General features: G+C 53.7%; 1 protein-coding gene across 5 annotated transcripts in view; it reads right to left on the bottom strand.

Annotated features, from left to right (window-relative positions):
• SPSB4 (splA/ryanodine receptor domain and SOCS box containing 4) overlaps positions 1-5,259 on the bottom strand; it is a 91,380-nt gene extending 86,121 nt beyond the window's left edge. For 2 of the 5 annotated variants that reach the window (XM_063611308.1, XM_063611309.1), the window contains exon 1: positions 4,039-4,492. The gene's annotated coding sequence lies outside the window, so the exon portion shown is untranslated. Of the gene's footprint in view, positions 1-4,038; positions 4,685-5,187 lie in introns of those variants that run through there. The other 3 variants (XM_063611305.1, XM_063611307.1, XM_055295241.2) reach the window with 3 other exon arrangements.
• Positions 5,260-6,000: the final 741 nt, after the last annotated feature.

Below are 6,000 nucleotides of genomic sequence, written 5' to 3' on the forward strand. Positions count from 1 at the left end.
TCTTCCCTCTCTCGCATACCAGGTTCCTCTGCGTGTCACTGTTCCTGCCGTGGATCCCGTCTCTCAGTCCCCACCACTCAACCCCATCAGCTTTCCCCTAGTTCGGACCTTGCCTGGATTACTTCACTGGTCTCTTAGCAGGTTGCCCTGATTGCAGTGTTTGCCCGCCAACCCACTCTCCATGCTGCCAACAGGTAAATTTGACCAAGACACCTACCAATCTCTTCATTCAACCCTCCAGGCAGCTTCTCCAGAGAGAAGCTGCACCTCTTTGCTTGGCACTCAGGGGCCCTCTAGGCTGCTCTTATTTCTTCCACACTGTCTCTCATCACGGCCCACCTCCGACCAGTCATGCTAGACTCTCCTCGTCAGCACATCCTGGGACCCTTCCCATCTTCTCCGACCTGGCTGACATTCTCTCACTCCCCCGCCCCTTCTAGCAGAAGCGGAACTGGGCACCCCTCCGTGGCAGCCCCTCAGCCCACTGCATCCTCTTCCCTCCGCCCCACTGCGTCCTCTTGCCTGTGTCCCACTGTGCCCTCTGCCCTCCATCCCACTTTGTCTTCATCTTAGCTGTTGATTCCTGCTGCTATCTCTTGCACCACATCTGCATTTCTTAGTGGAGCCAGTGCCCAACCAGCCTTTATCTCCAATACTCGTACGCAGCCTTGTACCTGTTACCTCTGTCTGCATTAAGAAGTGCTTGTCAGACTGAAGAAGGACTAGCCACTCTATACCTCCTGCATGGTTTGCATATATTTTTTTTTTGAGACGGAGTCTCGCTTTGTTGCCCAGGCTGGAGTGCAGTGGTGCCATCTCGGCTCACTGCAAGCTCTGCCTCCCGGGTTCACGCCATTCTCCTGCCTCAGCCTCCCCAGCAGCTGGGACTACAGGCGCAAGCTGCCACGCCCGGCTAATTTTTTGTATTTTTAGTAGAGACGGGGTTTCACTGTGTTAGGCAGGATAGTCTCGATCTCCTGACCTTGCGATCTGCCCGCCTTGGCCTCCCAAAATGCTGGGATTACGGGCATGAGCCACCACGTGTATACATTTTAAATGGAGTAAGTTCTGAACTCAATGTGTGAAGCAAAAATCACATGCAATCCACACTGCTTAGGAAAGTTCTTCTAAAGTTCCACACAAAGTTCATGATAACTGGTTTGAGGTATACCACCTCTTTCTCAAAAGGCACACCACCCACAGCTGTTTTTCCTATAGCCTCAAAACAAATTTCTATTTCTTGAACTGATCAGCAGCAAATAAATTAGTTGGCTTATGTAGGAACCATGTTTTATTAAAAATGTGTTGCTGGCTTTTAAATTTTTTATAATTGATCTTTTCTTGCCACAGATGGTCATGTTCACATAAATTAAGGGTACATACTATGTACTTATATAGTACATATATAGGCAGAGACTTCTGGTGACCTCCATCTAGGGTCTGACACTCCCCTAGACACTTCACTCCTGTATCAACAGAGAAAAAAAACCTTTCGAGAGCATAGATGTGTGACAACAGGTCAGGCAGCTCAGGGGAAATTAAGTAATTCCTGTATGGTGAGTTGTACTAGGTCTTTCCCCAAAAGGGCAAGGAATTCTGCACTGGCCACTGCGGCTTTGCCACTTTCTGGGATAGAAATGAAGCCCTTCCAAGGACAGTTCTACTTGAATGATGAGGAAGTTTCAGTTGTATGAAAAACTAGGAGGAAAAATATTCTCGGCAGGGGGAACAGCAAGTGAATGAGCCTTTGGAGTGTTGGAGTAAAACGAAGAAGGCTAGGAGGGTGGGTGGGGGGGAGAGGAAAATGGTGAGGAAGAGGTGGAGAAGGGCAGTACCAGACCTGAGGACCTCTGGGATCATCTAGATTTTACTCGTGGCAGCCTTAAGGAGGTCCTGAGCTAGGGAGAAATGTGATCTACATTTTTAAAAGATGCTTCTGATAAATGGTTATGACTACTTGCTAATTTGATACAGTAAAAACATCTTGTAATTTTAACTTGCATTTTTCTTATTGAGGTAAGGCATCTTGTCATATGTTTTAGTACCATTTCTATTTTATTTCGTGTGTATGAATTGTGTCTTTGCCCATTTGATCTTTTGTTTGTTGACCTCAGGAATCTTTTACATATTTAAAGAGATGAGCCTGTTGTGATAGGAGTGGCATATGTCATATGTGACAGTTTGTCATATATCTTTTGACTGTTTCTGGTGATTTCTTTTCCTTGCAGATTTTATTTTTATATCATTAAATGTATCTTTAAAACAAACGAGAAATACAAACTGGAGAGATATTTGGGTAGAAGGACCAGTAAGTTGAATTTTGTTTGTGGTTTGCCAAAGGTGGCTTAAATTCTTTTCATTACCATTTTTAAAAATGGAATAAATTAGGCCGGGCGCGGTGGCTCATGCCTGTAATCCCAGCACTTTGGGAGGCTGAGGCGGGCGGATCACAAGGTCAAGAGATCGAGACCATCCTGGCCAACATGGTGAAACCCCGTCTCTATTTAAAAAAGTATAAAAATTAGCTGGGTGTGGTGGCGGGCGCCTGTAGTCCCAGCTACTTGGGAGGCTGAGGCAGGAGAATCGTTTGAACCTGGGAGGCGGAGGTTGCAGTGAGCCGAGATCACGCCATTGCACTCCAGCCTGGGTGACAGAGCGAGAGGCCGTCTCAAAAAAAAAAAAAAAAAATGGAATAAATTAGAGGGTATGTGTCTCCGAGGAATATGCCCTTGAGTAAAGGATGTTTATATCATGCTTTTACACATTTTACATCTTCCAGACTTAAGCTCATCAAATTGCGGGGGTGGGGGACAGCGGCGCAGAAAGGGGGTGGGAGGATAGAGGGCTCAGAGTCTGAGAGAAGGAACTCCTGTCTTCATCCCCCAACCCCCCCAGGAGGAGAGTGGGGCGCAGAAGAGGAAACCAAGCTGGGGGAGGTTAGAGAACTTGCCCAAGGTCACACCGCGAGCTGGTGGTGGAGACAGATTCGAACCTAAGCCTGACTCCAGAACTGAGAACTCTCCACCTTCTCGCGACAGCGGTACAGAAGTGCCCTCCTCTCCTTCCTGTCGGCAGCAGTCTGCGCTTGGCCATGGGCCGGCGGGAGCAGCCACTCCCCCGGTTCTCCCGCCAGTCAGAGGTCGGGGGCTCGGCGTCCCCTCCTGGCTTGGAGCCCCTGGCGCGTACAGAGCGACCAGGGCGGACACATTTGCCGCGCTCAAGTCTCTGGCCCCCTCCCTCCTTCCCAGAGCCCTGCGCCTAGGGTTTCCTGAGCTCCCAACCCCCTCCCTTCCCGAGCATAGACAAGTTTGTCTTCAAGCAAGGCCAGGAACTGGTCCCCGGGTCGCTCTCGGGCCAGGCGACCAGCCTCACTGCCCCAGCGTCAGGAATAAACGGTAACAACAGCCACCGGTGCCTCTTGCGTGACCCGTGCTTTATTTCCACCTCTCCGAATACCCCGGACGAACAGACCCCCAGGAATTACTGTCCCTATTACACGGACGAGGGAACTGCTGCAGCTCCGGAAAGTTGGATAACAAGCTTGGGCTCGCAAAGCTAATAATAATACTAGCCAACATATGATTGAGTGTTTCCTGTGTGCCCGGCGCATGTCTACCTACGAGCACCATCCCATAGATCTTTCCAATACCCCTATAACATGGGCACAATTATCATTCCCATCCTACGGATGAGGAAACAGAGGTTTGGCGCCCTGTCCAAGGTCACTCAGCCAGTGAGTGACGGACCCTGGATCCAAACCCAAGCGGGTGAATCGGGTGGCAGTTTTTTGTGCGTTTCCCACTACGCAGAGAAGCAAAAGGCTTAGAACCCATGATACCAAGGGCCGGGCCCCAAACGCCCCAGGGCTGCGCGCACATCAACCATCTCGAACTGCCACAACCTGCAGAGAGGAATTCTCTGGGACTGGGACGCCAGCAGCGCCAGCTGTGTCGAGTGCTGGCCCGCACAAAGTCCGTGCAGCCGGATCTCGGCTCCCGGCCCCCGCGTGCCCCTCACCAGGAGCTGGAGAGTACTCACCATAAAAGAGAGGGCAAGCGCCTGTTCGGGAAGAATCCCCAGCGCTGGCAGGTCCTGGACTCCCGGGAGAGGCGTCTGCTGCCGCCGCCGCCCACTCAGGGGCGCCCTAGTGACCCGCAAATGCCGGCTCTCTCCGCACGGCCAGGGGCGCGTCCTCACGGCTGATGCCCGGCAGCAGCGCCCCCTCTGCGCTGCAGGATGGCCTGGAGTTAGGAGCGTTCTTGGCGAAGTTGGCGCTCAGGCGCCTGGGGTCGGGCCTGGGGTGGGGAAGCGCCTTACTGAAGCGACCCTGGGGGCGCTCCAAGGCCCGCGCTCTAGCCGCTTGGAAGCTTGGCGCCTAACCCGGAGAGCGACGAGTCCCGCTCTCAGGGCGCACGGGCCGCGCCTCGGCTGCCGGCCCCAGGCGCGCCGGGCGTCTTCCTCAGCGCCCTGAGCGCACGCAGAGGTAGCAGCAGCTGGGGCCCGGGCCTGGAATGTGGTGTGTTCATCGCCCTCCCCTGGGGCTGGGTGCCTTTGTGCGCGGGGCGCGCCGGCCGCCACGGCCGGCTCTGGATGCTGCAGCCGCCGTCACCTCCCCCTCCTCCTCCGCCGCCGCCCGCTCCCCGCCTTCCCGGCCGGCCCGGAGGCTGCAGCTGAAAGCCGATCTGGCTGAGCTCATCCCTGAAGGCCACTAATCCAATAGCCGCGGAAGGCGCGGTCGCCGGGAACGCCCCTTCCCCCACCATCCCGCGCCCCGGCCGTCCCAGCTCGGGCCGCTGCCGGCGCCGCCACCTTCTCGAGGCCACCAGCTGGTGGGAGAGGGAAGTGGAGCCCGCGCCCTCGCCCCTGTGCCAAGGCGGCGGCGCGGTCGCCATTCACTCACCCGCCCGCTCGCCCGCTCACTCCCTAGCTCTCGCATTCATTCATGCGCGCGGGTCCTCCCGGATTCATTCAAGCGCGCCTGGAGCACCAGGGTGGGTGCCCCTGACGGAGAGGAGACACCCAGTCACTAGGCAGCTTTGGTGCCTTTACTCAACGCACGTGGGAAACAGCAGCCAGGAGGAAAAGAGAGTGGTTTATTATCCCCCTTCCTCAGACACACACGTGTCCACACTTTATTTTTGAGATCAGGCTGCAACTAATCTCTTAAAGTCCAATTTCATACCGCACCTGCTCAAGGAGCGTTCCCCGCCCACCCGAGGCGCAGGAAGTCGGTCTCTTTGCTCTACCAGAGCTGACGGTGGGCCGCCTCACTGGGAGCCTGAACTGAGCGATGAGGAAAAGGGCGTGGCCAAAACAGAAGCAGCGAGGGTGCTTCTGGTATCTGCGCTTCCTCGGGGAAATTGAAAGTTGTTGGTTTGGTGGTCCTCGTCTGTGCTCCCAGAATTGACTTCAGGTCCATTACGCAGTCATTTGCTGACCCAATCCCTCTCTGTGCCAGGTACCAGGCAAAGAGTCTAGATGCAGAGTGCCCATTTCATCAAGAACATGGAAAACAGGTAAAGGCAATCCAACTCTGTGAAGGAAACGTTTTGAGAAAGGTTCTGGGGCGAATTTGTCAGACTGGAAAGGGCAACTGGGAATGTTTCCTAGTAAATGTTTCTATATGAATTAGCTCCTGGAGGCAGCGGTCCAACATGGTCACCCGGAGAGCTACCTATCACAGCACAGAGACTGTGCTATAAGCAGAGGGGGTATGACCGAACTGGAGGGATGGCCAGTGTCTAGGGTCTTGGGTGGGGACTGTATCAAGAACTTGACCTTCCCCATCACTTCGGGAGGCCTTAACCAGGGTAGTGACCTTGTCGGATTTGCATTCCAGAAAGACCTTAGCAGCCAAGTGGATGGATGGATGGATGGAGGAAACCAGGTTGGCAGCTATTGTAATAGTCTAAGCATAAGATGATGCTTTATGAACCAAGATAACCATGATGAGGTGACAAAAGTGTGTATTGACACGTATTTTTTGTACTTATTCTAACG

Source organism: Symphalangus syndactylus, chromosome 10 (genome assembly GCF_028878055.3).
Source record: "Symphalangus syndactylus isolate Jambi chromosome 10, NHGRI_mSymSyn1-v2.1_pri, whole genome shotgun sequence".
In the NCBI taxonomy this organism is placed as follows: domain Eukaryota; kingdom Metazoa; phylum Chordata; class Mammalia; order Primates; family Hylobatidae; genus Symphalangus; species Symphalangus syndactylus.